An 18,064-nucleotide genomic window follows, 5' to 3' on the forward strand; every position below is an offset into this window, starting at 1 on the left:
AAAAGGGCAAAGTCATGATAAGAATGATGGGTGGGGATTAGCACCCAGACCATGTCTAGGTAGACAGTCAAAAGGTGGACATACACCATTGGTCTACAGTGACAAAAGGTCAACAAGCAAAGAGTCGACATGAGTTTTTTATGTCAATGTCGACACTTGAGCACGTGGACTTATTGTAGCGCATACCCCAGCCAGCTTCACTCGCCATGCTCTAAACCAGGGGCCTTGCTGCGCTCGACACACTTTACCGTTTCCAAATTGGAGTCCATGTGGGTGGTAAAACCAGAAAAAGTCCCCAAAAAATTTTAAAAAAAAAAATTGGGGGGAAAATCTCGTCGACCAGTTCATGTGTCAACCATTGCCATTTGCTTGGGTTGACTTTTTATCAACGTTAACCCATACCTCATAACATTTTGAACTGAAGGATTGGGATGCCCGAAAAGGGGGGTGGCCTATGTAGAAGGAGGTGTGGCCTCACAGGGAAGCCACGCCCATGAGTACAACTAATGTAAGTGGACAGAGAGTTCCCATATTGTGCCCCTGGGTTAGTTCTGCCATACACTTGGCGTTCTCAGTTTACACAGGTGTTTCCATGCTGAAAGCACCAGCTGCAGTGAGCACTTGTATGAGACAGAGACAGGCCTGAAACTAGAGGGAGAATGGTAGCAGCAGGTATTGTGTGAGGCTTGGGGCTGAGGTCTGATATTTCAGGCAGGAAGAGCTGTCAGAAACGCGTAGGGATAGGAAATGACTCAGAACTGGGGCGATCATTAGCGATATCTGCTAGAGGAACTAATAGTGAAAACTGTGGATTGAGAGACACAAGATGATGGAGATTTGAAAGAAGAAGTGGCCGACTGTGCTGTGATGTGATGTGGAAGAGATTACAGGATACGGTGACCGTGGGGCTTTTGTAGAAGTCCACTTATTTCAGAGAAAGAAAACAAAGACGCAGCTGAAATCAAATATGCAATAACATGTGTGAGGAAGAGTCTAGCTCTGCAACAGTAGCACAGGCGCATGCCGTGTCAGACCAGTGCATGAAGGGCCCTCTGGGAGGTATTCAGTGGTAGGTGCCTATGCTTAGGGGTGTGGCCAGTCTTCAGAGCAGGTGTGGCCAGCCACCACAGAAAGAGAATAGTCTTGGCCCAATGATAAATAGATATATGGGGTAGCACGGATGGTGTAATGGTTATCATTACTGCCTCACAGTGCTGAGGTCATGGGTTCCATTCCCACCATGTCCCGAACTGTGCGGAGTTTGTATATTCTCCCCGTACTTGCGTGGGTTTCCTCCAGGTACTCCGGTTTCCTCACACAATCAAAAAATATACTAGTAGGCTAATTGTCTCCCAACAAATTAACCCTATAATGTCTGTGTGTGCGTGTACATGTGGTAGGGAATATAGATTGTAAGCTCCACTGGGGCAGGGACTGATGTAAATGTTTAACTATACTCTGTAATATATATGATAATATACTAAGTGCCTGATTCAGACCTGATCTCTCATCTGCAAAGTTGAGTAAATATATACGCAGCCCAGACCTAAAGAAAACCTGCCCTACGTAAATCTGCAAGAGAATTGTGGATGGATTGCTAGCCGGCATTGACTTTCAAATCCATGCACAATCCTTGAAACATCAAATGGTTTTACAAATGTGAGTAAGTCTGACCCACCCTCAACTCAGCGCCAGAGACAGGCTGATGTAGGCCACTGCTGACATCACACCCTCCTTTACAACACCTGGGCACGCCTGCTTTTTTTCATACACACCCGGAGAACGTCCGGTTACTGCCCCCCAAACGGCTGCCTCCTGTCAGTCAACCTCCGGCCACATTGCGCTTACGATGCAATTCTCAGGCCCTGGATCAATAGCAGCAAAGTACCGTAGAAAATACCCCATAGTCCTGTGCGGTATAAGGAAACATATGTACAGTATAATGTATCATTCAAGGGCACAGTCTAGAACCTACAGGAGGAGGTAAGAAGGGTGGCCAATCCCGGGATCGGTCCCTAAAACGTCAGGATTTCAATCCCAGGATTGGGCATTTCCAATACCAAGATTTCAGGATTAGACTGCGCAGGGCGGCATGAGAGCGGGTGCTCAGACGCTGCCCGCCTTCTCCCGTCCACGGCAGTACGGCTCTGTGTAGCGTGAACAGGTCAGAGGTCACGCTGCGCAGGCCATGCAGCTGCACAGCCCTATCCTGGGCGTGCTGTCCACCTTCCCACCCTGAAAGCATCGCCCACCCTCCCACCCTGAATGCATCGCCCACTGGGCTCCCAGCTTCACTGCCCGGCTGCTCACCCGCACGGCTCCCGGCTTCACTGATCAGCCGCCCACTTGTCCAGCTCCACAGCCCACCCTCTCGGCCCCACCGCACATGTAAGCAGATATGTGGGGCAGCCGGGGCGGGTTTTTTGTGGGAATCTCGGAATTGGGCATTTTTCAGCGTCCATCGAACGATTTCTCCTCTGTTCGGCCACATGCGAGTGGATGTTTAAGTGTACACATTCCCATGCAAACAAAAGCGGGGATTCGCACGGTGTGGGGGTGGCGGGGGTTTAGTCGGCTTTTCCCTGTTCGCTAGGCTGCAGACATAAGTAGCCTTGTGAACAGGACTGAATCAGGCCCATTTTATCACACAGATATAGAACATAGCGTGCTCCTGTTGTTCCTTTACCTAGTCAGACACGCTACACGTTGCTTATAACCACGATCTGCCGCCTGTAGGTTTCAGCAACCACATCTATGGCATATAAACAGGTCTTTATCGGCAGCCCAGTCTGCTGGGCCGCTCTTATCTGCTCCTCTGCACTGGCCGTCTGCTCTCCAGACGGGATCCGGATGAGGCTTCTATAATGTAAGTCTGCCAGGGCCTTATACTGAGGCTGCTCCCGGCACATCTCTAGTAATAAGCCTGATAGGAAATCTCTCCATATCATAGATGCCGGGTTCCAGCTGCCCCTGATTCCCACGGAGAGAGTGTTGGACGGCAAAGATTGTGTACACATATTGTGGGCCTAATTCAGGTTCATTCAGAACTGGGTGATTTTGACCCTGTTCCAATGTTTGGGGGTCTGCGCATGTGCGTATTTGCGCATGTTCAGACCCTGGCAACGAACCGCCTTGGCGAGTTACGTACAGGAATGAGGTCCGCCCATTGGAATGGGCAGCATTTTATGGGCGTCCCCATTTTCTGGGGTCGTCAGGGAAAACGCAGGCGTCCCCAGGAGGTTTAGGTGAAGACATGTAATGTCAGCACTGGCCCCAATCAGTCTGTTTGTATCGCAGCCACTAAGTCCCATATACAGTATTGCCTGTTGGACAGAATAGAGCAGGGCTGGGCAACACCGGCCCTCCAGATGTTAGTGAACTACACATCCCAGGATGCTTTGCATTAGTTTTGCTATGTGGCCATGCTGAAACTGATGCAAGGCATGCTGGGATGTGTAGTTCATCAACATCTGGAGGGCCGGTGTTGCCCAGCCCTGGAATAGAGGATACATCGTCCATTCTGCACCCACCATAACCCAATTCTAGGTTTGGGTCTAACCAGTCCCTCATTGATGATCCCACCCCACATCTGCATCGCCGGCATCTCCGGTTCACAAGGCTCTTACATATAACACTCACTGTGGGCCTCATTCCGTCATCTTGTCAGTATCTCGGCCACATCTGTGTGTGGTGTGCGCACAATGTGTGGGATTCTGTTTGCTTTTCCTATTTCTCATCCTTGGAGAAGTGAAGTATGGGAATAGTACGAGCAGTTTAGTTTCCACAGACTTCTTGTACTTATTAAAAACATGTGTTGTGACGCTTTCTGTTCCATGCATAGCTGTGCGCCGCCGTGATGTAATCAGCGCTATTTGTTGTTGTGAAATGTACAGCAGCTATTTGTTCATTTGTTGGTGACAACTCTCCTACGGTGAGGCCACACCCCTGAAAAGTACCTGGGCCTGGCCAGACTCTCTACTACCAAAGTAGAAGAGAAAAAAAGTACTCTCTTTTGTTTGGGGGCACTCCTTTAAATTGTCAAAAAAATGTTTAACAAAAATTCATCATAAAATTTAGCTTTTAATAGTTCTTTAAAATAGAGATTTACAGACGTACAGACATACAACACCAAACATATATTTCATAGGTATAGTACAGGTAATTTATGGAATAATTTTTGTACTTTTCCTAATGGATTTGGTCAGAGCCGGCCTTAGGCATAGGCAAACTAGGCAATTGCCTAGGGCATTTGGAATGCCTAGGGGCATCAGCAGCTTCTGCTGATTAAAATGATATGCAGCATGCCTATTGTTAGGCGCCGTGGGAGCGCTTCTGGAAGGACAGAGCGGCATGTACGCTTAGCCGCCTGTCCTTCCGGCTCTGACGTCCGGTTGCCTAGCAACCAGGGACGCCGGAGGACGCAGCGTCGGAGCGCGACGCCCGTCCTCCCTCCTCGCGTCTCTCAGCGCCTGAGACGCGGCAGCGCCGTTGCTTAGCAACGGCAGACGCTGCTAGGCAGAGAGGAAAGCCGCGAAATTCAACAAGCCGCAGGTGTCGGAAAGGACTCGTTAGGACAGGCGGGACTCAGGCCTCCATCCTCATTGGCTCCTAGCCTTCTTATCTAGGAAGCCAGCCCTGCAGTCCTCGCCGGTGATAGCTCCTGTTTGGACCTATCTGTCTGCTGTTCTCCGGTCCGTTTCCCTGCTGTTCCCAGCGGCTCCTTCGTGGTCTTCCCTTCCATTGGTCCCCCCTGTGTCGTGAGTTGCCCCTCTGGGGTAGTTTCATTCACTCCTTCTTTATTGTCATTACCTTACTCATTACCTGTGTTCTCTGTCTGCCGCATTGGCAGGTCATTTATGTTGGGAAGGCCCATTGCTTCCCACTCATTCTCTCCCCTTGTCTCCCAGTTTTTCTGGGGTTTTCCAGTCCCTCCTGCTCCTTGTATACTTTGGTATTGTGTCTCATATTTTGTGTGGTTCCCTGGGCGACGGTTGTCGCGGGTTGTGGCGACCAGGTCGCGGGCGCTTAGTTGCGTTAGCCAGGGCTCGGCAAGTCGCCGTTTTATAATTTTAGTTAGGCCCTCAGTCAGCTCTCCTCTTGACCGTACCCTAGGGGGGTCCCCGGCTCCTTGTCCTCTCATAACACCTGGCTGCACCGGAGCTTGGGTGGGCTTAACCTACCCATTCAAACGTGGCGGCTACAGGCGAAGCCTAGTAACACCTGCAGGAGTCGGTCACCCAGCCTGGGGGGTACAACAGAGGTAGTATAGGGTTTGGCCGTGGCTGTCCTAAACAGCAGTCCCGGCGGTGGGGTCACACCCAAAACCTAACATTATCACCGGCCCTACAAAAAAAAAAAAAAAAAAAGAATTTTTTTTTTTTTCCCCCTCTCTCCCTTCCCCTTTCTTATTCTCCCGTTTTTCTGGACAGATAGCATTTTGGGTGTGTATATCTTTGTTGTCTCTGGAGTGGATCTGTTATTAAGATGAATCCTACTCCTGAGGGTCAGGCTCAGGCATTTGCCAGTCAATTACAAGGTTTAACGCAGATGGTTCAAAATTTATCTCTTAGGATGAAAACCCAGGAGGAGGGTGTACGAGGAAATCCGCCGGTTCTGGTAGAACCCAAAATTAATCTTCCAGACCGGTTTTCGGGTAACCGGAAGGATTTCTTTAATTTTAGAGAAAGTTGTAAGCTTTATTTCAAGCTGCGACCCCGGTCATCCGGCTCTGAATTGCAGCAAGTTGGTTTAATTATGTCTTTGCTTCAGGGGGATCCCCAGACTTGGGCTTTTGGGTTAAAGTCTGATAATCCCGCCTTAGCGTCGGTGGATGCTTTCTTTAAATCATTAGGACTTCTATATGATGACCCTGATAGAGAGGCGTCTGCCGAGAGTCATCTGCGCTCTCTCAGACAGGGCCGGAACCCTGCAGAAGCATACTGCACAGAATTCCGACGGTGGTCGAATGACTGTGGCTGGAATGACCCAGCATTACGTAGCCAATTCAGGCTAGGGCTTTCTGAAGCCATTAAGGATAGCCTTATCCAGTATCCTGTCCCGGGATCCCTTGATAAACTCATGGAGTTATCGATTAAAATTGATCGGCGTCTTAGGGAACGCAGGTCTGAGAGAGGACCCAGTTTGAGGCCTACTTCCCTCGGCTTTGTACCCTCAGAGGACGAAGAAGAACCAATGCAAATTGGTGCTTACCGCATCACCCCAGATGAGAGAGCTCGCCGGATGAATGCCGGGTTATGCATTTATTGCGGGAGCAAAGGGCATTTCCTCCGCGCTTGTCCCAACAAGTCGGGAAACGCCAAAACCAAGTGAATGCAGAGGGGATTCACTTTGGTTCTCTTCTTATTTCCCCTCACAATGCATTATTAGTCCCTACTGAGATTCAGGGTGTAGAGGTGAAGATGTCTGTTACTGCATTTATTGATAGCGGGGCAGCTGGGAATTTTTTAGATATTCAGTTGGCTGAAAGACTGGCCATTCCCCTGCTCCCTCTAAAAAAACCTGTAATAATGCGAGGCCTGGACGGCAGCCCGTTGGTCAACGGAGTGGTCCGCCATCAGACCCCGCCAGTTTCCCTACGTGTGGGCATTTTTCATACAGAAAAAATTTCTTTCTTTCTTATCTCATGCGCTACTGTGCCGATCGTTCTGGGTCACCCCTGGCTCCGGGTTCATAACCCACAGATTGACTGGCAGGCAGGGGAAATAACTCGTTGGAGTAATCATTGCTCCAGTCATTGTCTAGGGCAGCCTATACTTGGGGCAATGGTTTCTGTGGAGGGGATTCCAGCGGCCTACGCTGACTTCCAGGATGTCTTTTCTAAAGGCGAAGCTGAGGTCTTACCCCCTCATCGCACATACGATTGCGCCATTGAGCTAATTCCCAAGGCACAATTTCCCAAAGCCAGACTTTATTCCTTGTCTGGACCTGAGACGCAGTCCATGAATACCTATATTCAAGAAAATTTGGCTAAAGGCTTTATTCGGCCCTCAAAGTCTCCCTTAAGTGCAGGGTTCTTTTTTGTTTCCAAAAAAGATGGCTCCTTAAGACCCTGTATAGATTACAGGGCACTCAACAAGATAACGGTAAAAAACACGTATCCATTACCATTAATATCTGTGTTGTTTGACCAGCTTCGCACCGCTAAGATCTTTTCTAAGATCGACCTGCGCGGTGCCTACAACCTTGTCCGCATAAAAGCGGGAGACGAATGGAAGACTGCCTTTAGTACCCAAACAGGGCACTACGAATATCTCGTAATGCCATTCGGCTTGTCCAACGCACCAGCGGTCTTCCAAGATTTCATCAATGACATTCTTAGAGATTTCTTGGGAGTCTTCGCTGTGGTCTATTTAGACGACATTTTGATCTACTCCAGCTCGTTGGAAGAACATCGCCATCAGGTCAGGTTAATTCTTCAAAGGCTTAGAGAACATCGTCTCTTTGCTAAGCCTGAGAAGTGCGAATTCGAAGTTACTAAGGTATCCTTTTTAGGATACGTGATTTCCTCGGAAGGCTTCTATATGGAACCCAAAAAACTGCAAGCAGTTTTAGATTGGGTCAAGCCCACGACCCTTAAAGCTGTCCAAAGATTTTTAGGGTTTGCAAATTACTATAGGCGGTTTATCCGCTCTTTTTCTGATGTGGTAGCTCCCATAGTGGCGCTCACAAAAAAGGAAGCAGATCCGTCCCAGTGGCCTCCCCAGGCAGAAGAGGCATTCCGGGCCTTAAAACAAGCTTTTGTGTCCGCTCCCATTTTAAGACATCCCGATCCCCAACTGCCGTTTGTCGTTGAAGTTGACGCTTCTGAGGTAGGGGCAGGGGCAGTCCTGTCTCAACAGGATCCTGAGTCCTTATTTTTTTTTTCCTTGCGCCTACATGTCTCGAAAATTCTCTACTGCAGAGATGAACTATGACGTCGGGAACCGGGAATTGTTGGCCATAAAATGGGCATTCGAGGAATGGAGGCATTGGTTGGAAGGGGCCAACCATCAGATTCTGGTTATCACAGACCACAAAAATTTACAATACCTGGAATCAGCTAAGCGTCTGAATGCCCGACAAGCCCGGTGGGCATTATTCTTTACACGTTTTAACTTTATTATCTCTTACCGTCCCGGGTCTAAAAATGTAAGAGCAGACGCATTGTCTCGGAGTTTCTTACCCAAACAAGGTTTGCGGGAATCTCCTCGGCCCATTCTTCCGGCATCAATTATCCATTTTGGCATTACTCAGACCCTTAAGGATCTACTTCTGCAGGTCCAGGGTCAGGCACCCAGACAGATGCCTCTCGGCCATTTATTTGTGCCGCAGTCCTTGAGAAAACGGGTCTTAGAGGAGTTCCATGACAGCCAGATTGCAGGGCATTCCGGCGTCAAGAAGACACTTGATCTTCTCTCCCGATGCGTCTGGTGGCCGAGCATGGTTCCAGATACCAAGGAGTATATCCAGTCTTGTCCCGATTGTGCTAGACACAAGATTCCTAGAGTGTCGCCCACAGGACAACTTATCCCCTTGGCAATTCCCTCCAGACCATGGTCACATATTGCCATGGATTTTGTGGTCGACCTACCCCTATCATCAGGTTTTCAAGTAGTATGGGTGATTATTGACAGGTTCAGTAAGATGGCCCACTTTGTTCCTTTGCCCCAGTTGCCATCAGCCAATAAGTTGGCCAAATTGTTTTTAGCTCATGTTTTCAAACTTCATGGTCTTCCAACCGATATAGTTTCTGATCGAGGTCCGCAGTTTATTGCCCGGTTTTGGAAACTTTTTTGCAATGCATTAAAGATCAAGTTGAGTTTAACTTCCGCTTATCATCCCCAATCCAATGGGCAGACGGAACGCCTTAATCAATCCTTGAAGCAATATCTGCGCCTTTTTGTGTCCAAAGCTCAGAATGACTGGTCGGAGTTTCTCCCCGTTGCCGAGTTCGCATATAACAACTCCTATCACTCGGCAACCCGGACTTCACCTTTTGTAGCCAATTATGGCTTTCACCCTAAAGCCACTGCTCTGGCTCCAGAGGGATCAGTAGTTCGCTCTTCCACTACTGCCCGTTTAAAGGTCATTTGGAAGGAGGTACACGACGCTCTTAAGAGGGCTGCCCTTCAGGAAAAAAATTTTTCTGACCGGTCAAGACGACCATGCAACTTTAAAGTAGGCGATAAAGTCTGGTTGTCTACTCGGAACATCAGATTGCGACAAGGAACTTCTAAATTTGGTCCAAAATTTATTGGTCCATTTGCCATTGTTAAGAGAGTTAATCCTGTAGCCTTTCGGTTACAAATTCCTAGGGCTTTAAAGATAGCCAATACTTTTCATTCCTCTCTGCTCAAGCCCGTTTTCACGTCTAGGAAATTTCCTCGAAAGGCAGACCTGGGTAAACCACCTGTTAATGTCCATGGACAGTCAGAATTTCTTGTGGAAAAAATCTTGGATTGCAAGGTCTCTCGAGGTTCTTTATGTTTCCTTGTCCATTGGAAAGGATACGGCCCGGAAGAGAGGTCATGGGTTCCCGATAGGGATCTACACGCCCCACGCCTCAAAGCAAGCTTCTTTCGTGATTTCCCTCAGAAAGCAAGGCTTCGGGGTTCTTTAACCCCTCCTCAAGGGGGGGGTACTGTTAGGCGCCGTGGGAGCGCTTCTGGAAGGACAGAGCGGCATGTACGCTTAGCCGCCTGTCCTTCCGGCTCTGACGTCCGGTTGCCTAGCAACCAGGGACGCCGGAGGACGCAGCGTCGGAGCGCGACGCCCGTCCTCCCTCCTCGCGTCTCTCAGCGCCTGAGACGCGGCAGCGCCGTTGCTTAGCAACGGCAGACGCTGCTAGGCAGAGAGGAAAGCCGCGAAATTCAACAAGCCGCAGGTGTCGGAAAGGACTCGTTAGGACAGGCGGGACTCAGGCCTCCATCCTCATTGGCTCCTAGCCTTCTTATCTAGGAAGCCAGCCCTGCAGTCCTCGCCGGTGATAGCTCCTGTTTGGACCTATCTGTCTGCTGTTCTCCGGTCCGTTTCCCTGCTGTTCCCAGCGGCTCCTTCGTGGTCTTCCCTTCCATTGGTCCCCCCTGTGTCGTGAGTTGCCCCTCTGGGGTAGTTTCATTCACTCCTTCTTTATTGTCATTACCTTACTCATTACCTGTGTTCTCTGTCTGCCGCATTGGCAGGTCATTTATGTTGGGAAGGCCCATTGCTTCCCACTCATTCTCTCCCCTTGTCTCCCAGTTTTTCTGGGGTTTTCCAGTCCCTCCTGCTCCTTGTATACTTTGGTATTGTGTCTCATATTTTGTGTGGTTCCCTGGGCGACGGTTGTCGCGGGTTGTGGCGACCAGGTCGCGGGCGCTTAGTTGCGTTAGCCAGGGCTCGGCAAGTCGCCGTTTTATAATTTTAGTTAGGCCCTCAGTCAGCTCTCCTCTTGACCGTACCCTAGGGGGGTCCCCGGCTCCTTGTCCTCTCATAACACCTGGCTGCACCGGAGCTTGGGTGGGCTTAACCTACCCATTCAAACGTGGCGGCTACAGGCGAAGCCTAGTAACACCTGCAGGAGTCGGTCACCCAGCCTGGGGGGTACAACAGAGGTAGTATAGGGTTTGGCCGTGGCTGTCCTAAACAGCAGTCCCGGCGGTGGGGTCACACCCAAAACCTAACACCTATATTCTGTGCGTGAATGAGGCTGTCTCTGCATATGAAATAGTGTAATCATGGAAATCACTGTAACATAGCATTCCGTATGCAGGTACAGCCACAGTCGCACACAAAATATAGGCATGCTGCATATCATTTTAATTATCGGAAGCTCCTTGTGTATCCTGGTCACATAACAATGCAAATACAAGGAATTTTCATCAAAAAATGCACCAAACGTTAGCAGAACTGGCCAGGAGCTGCATGGCCTATTGAGGCAAGATGTATGAGGAAACATCTGTATCCAAGCAGAGGCAGAGGTCACAGTGAGCAGAGGCAGAGGTCACAGTGTTAGCGGCTGTGCGAGTGCTGTCTGCAGGTGGGTTGGTTGTGCAATAGTGTTCGGCATATGTGTAAGGGGCATTATGTGTGTCATGTATAAATGCATTAATAATGTGCGACATATGTGTAACAGGCATTATGTGTGTCATGTGTATAAGGGCATTAATAATGTGCAACATATGTGTAAGGGGCATTATGTGTGTCATTATGTGTATGAAGGGCATTAATAAAGGTTGGCATATTGTGTAAGGGGCATTATGGTTATAAGGACATTAATAATGTGTGTCATGTGTAAGGGGCATTACTGTGTGGGGGTACTATTGGGTGGCCATGCCCCTTCCCAGCAAGAACACACCCCTGTTTGGGCTGCGCACAGAATGTGTGCACTGTTTCTATTTAAAATATTGCTGGTAGGAGCACCAAAATGATGACTGCTATGATGAGGGTTGATGGTGCTGGGAAAGGGGAGCAGGGTCAGAGGCGGAACTAGTGGCGTTGCTAAGGGGCACCAGCCAAAATCTTGCCTAGGGCATCATTTAGGCTAGGGCCGGCTCTGGATTTGGTAGACTCCTGAATTTACCAGATTGGGGGAACGAAGGTTAGAGCAATACAATCAGCTGTGCTTTGTGTCAGCTTTTAATTATATTCCTGTTCCTATCTGGATGGTATAGGAAGCTTGCGAAATATTTATTGACAGTATTGGGACCAAAGAGGAGTCGTCCTGCTCTGGTACAGTGCAGACATTGGCAATATACTAGTGGCAATTGTATCTGTATACTACTGTTTTCATAAATTTAAAGCAAGGAGATATTTATTGGTGCTGGGTATTAGGTTGCGACGGTAAAAACCCACCCAAATCTAATTCTCTCTGCACAAGTTACATCTACCCCACCTGCAGTGCACATGGTTTTATCCATTTAAGAAGGAATTTACCTTTGCGAGCTAACCAGCCTTGCGAGTCATCAGATGCCGCCTGTTGTACATGACTGTTGAGGTAGCATTACACGTCCTTCACAGCTGCCCGCAGAGTTGTCACATACACAATCTCCCCCACAATTATTTCGTAACCTAACCTAAACATTCATGAATCCTATTGGTCAGATCATTTTTTTTAATCTCCTTTGTGTTTGTGTTTCTCTCTGCCCCAGGTTATGCCGTCTTCTGATCTTCTGCTTTTCCTTTGGCACATCTGCCCCCGTATCCCCAAGCCCCCACCCACACGTTATATGACGTTATACTGTGCTGTGTATAATGACCAGCCCAACTCTCTCTCCCCTGTGCGCTACGTTATATATTTATACCACACTGTCAGTGTCAAACATCAGCTTACATGCTGACAATGCGCCATACTCAGAGGCAAAATACTGTTATCACTGCACAACATGTTGAATAAGCTTAAATATTGGCCTGTGCTGTGTATATTATTATGATTCTCAGGTATATATACCCCCAGGCTGCCCTAACACAGAGGGATGTCCTCTCTCATACATAAGAGGAAACTTTACTTTCATCCCACAAGACAGCTGGTGATTTCTGATGCTGGTAGCAGAACGCAATGATCACTGAGGTGCTAATATAGGTTGAGCTTCCCTTGTCTGAACTTCCAACATCCAATACGATGTAGAATCCTAATATAAGAACTATCGGGTACCCCTTTTCCACAAAAATCTTGGGTCAGACCGGGTTTTTTTTACCAGGGAATTTTTGGGGTCTCCAATTGTTTCCACTGCACCAACCACCGGGTATTCCAGCTAATCCCAGCATCTCCTCTGGTGACATCAAAGGAACCAATTAGCATCTTTCTGGAAATTCCGCAATTGAAAATGCCGGGTAAGAGCTGTTTCCACTGCAGCTCACCCAGGCAAAGACCCGCTAATAACCCTGCTTGTGACCAGGGTAATAATCCAGGGCAGGTAAGCTGGGACCGGCCCATCAGGGTAGCGGTGATTTATGAGCACACCCATTTTAGGGGCAGGGCCTGACTCAAACTTTTTATAAGTTAATGCCACCAAACAGTCACCCGCTACTGACTGATATCCCTTTCACACCGCCGCAAAACCCCAGGTTTTTTCCCTTGTGGACCCAGGTCAGCAGCAGTGTAAATGGGGTTAACGTGTGACCCACGGGCAGGACCTGGGTAGAGGGCAGTGTGAACGGGTACGCCGGGTCATCCGACCCGGCTCCCGTTTACATCAATGTGGGAAGCCCAACCTCCGGACCTCCGCTGCTGTCTGCTGTACTATGCAGAGGAAGGGAGGAGGTGAATGGATGCCTGTGTGTGTGTGTGTGTGTGTGGGGGGGGGGGGGGGGGGGCTGATTCGCAGAGAACCTTGGCCAAGGACTGCACTTTCTGATGCATTATGGACTTGAGACATATAGTCCAGTACAGTAACCAAACAATATGCTGCAATTGTTCTAAGGTGATCATTTAATGACCTATAAACTGTACATGGAGCATTGCGTACAATCTGAAGGAGTTATCCGTGTGCGTTCCCTTATTAATCAGTTCACGACCACCGGCCCAGAAAGTGACAGCAAAGAGCCCAGGGGGATTTAACCCTTGCACTGCCGGTTGGAGTCCTGCTGCAATCAACACATTGTTAATTAGAAGTGGTAGCAAGCTGTCTGTCTGCTGGGATATGACAGATCTGAGGGCTGAATTCATCCATCACCCTAACAGAAGGAGCATTGTCTTCCAAGTGCTGGTAATTGCAGCCACACTGAGAGGCCTAGGAGATAGGGAGTCGCTGACAACCAATACTGACAGGTCACGCTTCCCTGGGACAGTGTGACACCAAGGGGACAGACATCACACAGATTATTAACATCTTCACTGCCAGGGCAGACTGGATTCAGGGACCATACCGTCTCCTCTGCACTGGGACTGATTTGGGGACAGTTCCAATAGAAAGATACATGGAAAGAAGACCATGTCAGTGGGATATAGTGCAATATGTGCTCTTATAAAGTGACACCTCCATTCTCCATGTGTGTTATAGAAACCCCCCCCCCCCCCCCTCCTCTACCACCACTGCCCACACTGTCTCTACATGCCTCACACCAGTGTCACAGTCACACTGCAGGCTAACGGATGAGATGCAGGGACCCGCCACCATGACAGTTCACACGTCCAGCAGCCTGTGCAAAGCCTTAGCAGCTGCCACATAACCTTTTAGGAGAGCAGAGCTATCTATAGCATTTAGGATTTGCTATCCTTAAACGTTGGTGGGACACCAGGCAAGAATGATAGTGAGCTTGGTGGTAACAAGGGTGCCTCAGCATTGGAAGTATGTTTGCTGTAATATTGATGCGCAACTAGGCAATTGTTATATCCAAACAATGCAAATGTGACCTAGGAGCAGCTCATTGCTGCATTCCCTGCGATGAAAAGACTTTCTTATATTACTGGGTTTGCGACATGAAAGGGTTAATGCAGCAGAGACGTGAACCGAGCTCCCCCTACAGGCGTCCCTGAGCACTGCACCCTGTGCATCTCAGCTGAGAGGCAGAGGAGCAGCAGCGCCAGTGTGAGGTTGAGAGCCAGCAGAGGAGGAGGCAGCAGCAGCAGCCAGGATAGCCGGCACTGCACAGCCAGCGGGACCCCCTACAACACTACTCTGTCTCCACCGGGATTGCACTGCAGCGCAGCACACAGCAGAGCACTGGGCGGCAGCACTGGTTGGCACTGGCTGCAAAGTGGCCAGCGATGTAAGCGGTGGCACCGGGGCAGCTCAGGAGGAAGCAGAGCAAGAAGCCCCAGGGAAAGGGACCGACTGACCTCACCTCCTGTGGCAAGGTGACAGCTGGGGAGCAGCTCTGCAGAGTGGCACAAGAGCTGGGTTGGCACCAGGGAGCCCAGGATGTGACATGGTGCACTTCACCTCTCCAGTCATTGTGCCAAGTGATCGGTAAACTCCAAGTCCACGACCCCGGGACGGTGAGTGACAGTGGCATTACCTGTGATAGCCCAGACTGCCATGTAGCAGTGATCTGTCCCCCTGGCATGTGCCTTCTGCTGCCAGGGGCACCTCACCCCCGTAGCTGCTACTGTGGTTGTGCAGCTTTTATTTCAGTCTGATCCCTAAAGTGCTGTGCACTAGTGAATATACTCATTTATCCGCCTTTATGGTGCACATTGGTGCTAGGTGCTTCTGCATAAGAGCCAGTGAGTGTATGCATGCATAGGCATGTATATACTGTATAAAGAGACTCCTGGTCCTGAGTGATGTCTGGTATATACACTTCCCATAGTACATGACTTCTCCGTGTTATTGTCCCTCTGCCATGCTGGCATTCAGATCAATGAGCTGCACTTGTGAATATATTGATATAATATTTTTATTTGTTTGTTTATTTTTAGTTTCTTTATAAACAACCTACTTCCACCTTCCTGTCCCAGCTTCCTCATGTTGCTAAGTGCATGAGTCCTTGTGCAGCAGCTACTATGTAACGTTCCGGGCCAGCTGCAGACCTTTACCAGCGTATAGAACTCATAGGAAGAGAGATCCCATGTGTGGGAAGGTTCTGATGCAGAGCACAGAACAGTCATCCCCGGTCCCGCACACAGCAGCCTCCACAATAGGGAATTATGGCAGAGGAAAGCCAGATTTTCCATGTCTGTTTGATCTCTATGTGTGTGTCTCCAGAGCAAGCAAACCAGAGGGATATAAAGCACAGGGGAGATCATTAGCCTCCAGAGCTTGCACTCCGATTTCATTTCTTGTTAACCAAATACAATAGATTTCTTTGGAGAACCCAGCATCCTGGCTGGTATGGTCATTGCAATGTGGGCACTGTTTAGCAAACTGTCATCTCCCTAACAATACACCGTGTAATCAGATTAGCCCTGCCAGGGTATTGTGTGGCTTGTGCACCTGGCTTGGGCGCATTTAGGCTCAGGGCGCAGATCTGACACCTGGGGTCCCTCCTATGTCTTATTTCCAGCCTGCATCTTCCTGAGGGTAGCCAGGGACAGCGGTCACACTGGCTGATAATTGTATCCAAGGCAGGTTTCAGAGAGATATACATATTATCCAACTTGCATTCAATTTCTCTGTTAACCTATCAGAAAGTGGGCACAATTGCAGTACTTATATAGTTACGTGGGTTCTTGTACAGGGGTTAGGACAGTGCAATGGAGGCATTGTGACATTTAAGATATATTACATCATTTATTTTAGGGGAACTTGCATCACTTGTCTGCACAATGCTCACTTGTTCCCAGAACTAGCATATGTTTATTAGACATAACGTAATTAGATCATTGTATAGTTACGTTTCTACTGTTTGGCTGTTTATTTGTTTTGGGATTATTATTTTTTACTTGATTTAAAAGTAGATCTGTTCCATTTACTCCCCAAGGTGTTTGCTGTGTGTTGCACTCATGCTGTGTCTACGTTATATACGTTCTGTACTATTGGCACTACTGTGGGCATTTACTGTACTGTACATTATGATGCATGGGGAATAGGTTTCACTGTCTATATTGTAACCTTTGTGATCTGAAAATAAAAAGAGTACTGTTCTGGTATTGTAAGACAGGGGTGTAGATGTGGTCCTCAATGCTTACCTATAAAACCCAGTATAGAATTCATTTTACAGCGGGACAATGGGTTTATCAGTTTATTCATTCTCCCCCACTTGGATAGCCCAACATTGGAACATATAATATATATATATATTATATATATAATATAGATAGAAATATATATATATATCATATATAAAGTATCGAGAGATCCTATGACTTATTTAATTGAAAATAAATATATTATTTTACATCCTTCCCCCTTGTGAACAAAGCACCCAGCATTTGGGAACATTGTCTCACTGGGATGACGGCCTTCTGGTCCCCTAATTAACCAGGTGGATGGGATGTAGTAGTGACATCAGACAGCCAATAGAGAGCCATCAGGAAATTCTCTGTCTGTAGATCCTATCCAGCCACTCGCAGATGGTGCCCAGTAGGGGGGGATTGGGCATAGGATAATATATGTCATACATCCGCATATTACACCTTGTCCTCTAGTATTATGCACACACATTCATTGTGTATGACATTCCTCTGAAGTTTACCATTTAAATATATGCAATACATCCAATCCGTCAACTGCACCCCATGAGTGGTCATCATTGCATCACAGGGGCCCTGCAGGAACCAGATAGGTGGCAGCTCAAAGTCCCTATTGAAACACTGACTCCCGTGGTTGCACCATTTCCCCAATTAATATGAACCTTTCATTTTATGATACATTTGCAATTGAATTTAAATAATATATGCTGCACAATTTGATCATTGCAATCTCTATGAACAGCAGGTTGTCTGAAATGGGATCTAGGTTTCCTGAAAGGAGAAAAGCACAATAAATCAACATTTTATCTATCATAAAAACCAGTAAAAAGCAATAAAGGAGTTTAGTAAAACATTTCTGTATGACGCCTTCCTGACACTAGTACAGTGCTTTAGTGCTGTCCTCAGGTATCTCACCTCCATCAGGAGAACCTTTGTTTGATTCATTCATTTTTGATAACAGGTATTCTATATTTTGTACATATATAATTGATACGGGTATTATTTTATTCATTTATTACCAGTTATTTATATAGCACACACATATTCCGCAGCGCTTTACAGAGAATATATGAACACTCACATCAGTCCCTGCCCCAGTGGAGCTTACAATCTATATTCCCTACCACATGTCCGGAGTACCCAGAGGAAACCCACGCAAGCACGGGGAGAATATACAAACTCCGCACAGTTAGGGCCATGGTGGGAATGGAACCCATGACCTCAGTGCTGTGAGGCAGTAATGCTAACCATTACACCATCCGTACCATTTATATTTGTTACAGTTATATTATTTTCAGGTATAATTATTACACATATCCTACAAATAGTTATTCCCAAAATAATGCAAATTTAGTAGTCTCAATGCAAATGTATAGAGCCCAAGGAGGAGGTACAGGTGTAACTGGGAAGCAAGAGTTATAGGTAATAGTAACAGGAGGGAAGAGGGTCCAGCCATCTAGTGTGTGTGTGTGTGTGTGTGTGTGTGTGTGTGTGTGTGTGTATATATATATT

The 18,064-nt window shown here is 47.9% G+C and overlaps 1 protein-coding gene across 5 annotated transcripts in view; it reads left to right on the top strand.

Moving 5' to 3' along the window:
* The window catches only part of CBFA2T3 (CBFA2/RUNX1 partner transcriptional co-repressor 3), a 66,847-nt gene that overhangs the window by 25,310 nt on the left and 23,473 nt on the right, over positions 1–18,064 (top strand). Inside the window, exon 1 of one of the 5 annotated variants that reach the window (XM_083164945.1) lies at positions 14,475–14,917. The exons of 1 other annotated variant lie outside the window; for it this stretch is intronic. The gene's annotated coding sequence lies outside the window, so the exon portion shown is untranslated. Of the gene's footprint in view, positions 1–14,474; positions 14,918–18,064 lie in introns of those variants that run through there. 3 more of the 5 variants (XM_083164949.1, XM_083164948.1, XM_083164947.1) reach the window with 3 other exon arrangements.

The sequence above is a fragment of the Crinia signifera genome, chromosome 11, assembly GCF_055691185.1.
Source record: "Crinia signifera chromosome 11, ASM5569118v1, whole genome shotgun sequence".
Taxonomy (NCBI): domain Eukaryota; kingdom Metazoa; phylum Chordata; class Amphibia; order Anura; family Myobatrachidae; genus Crinia; species Crinia signifera.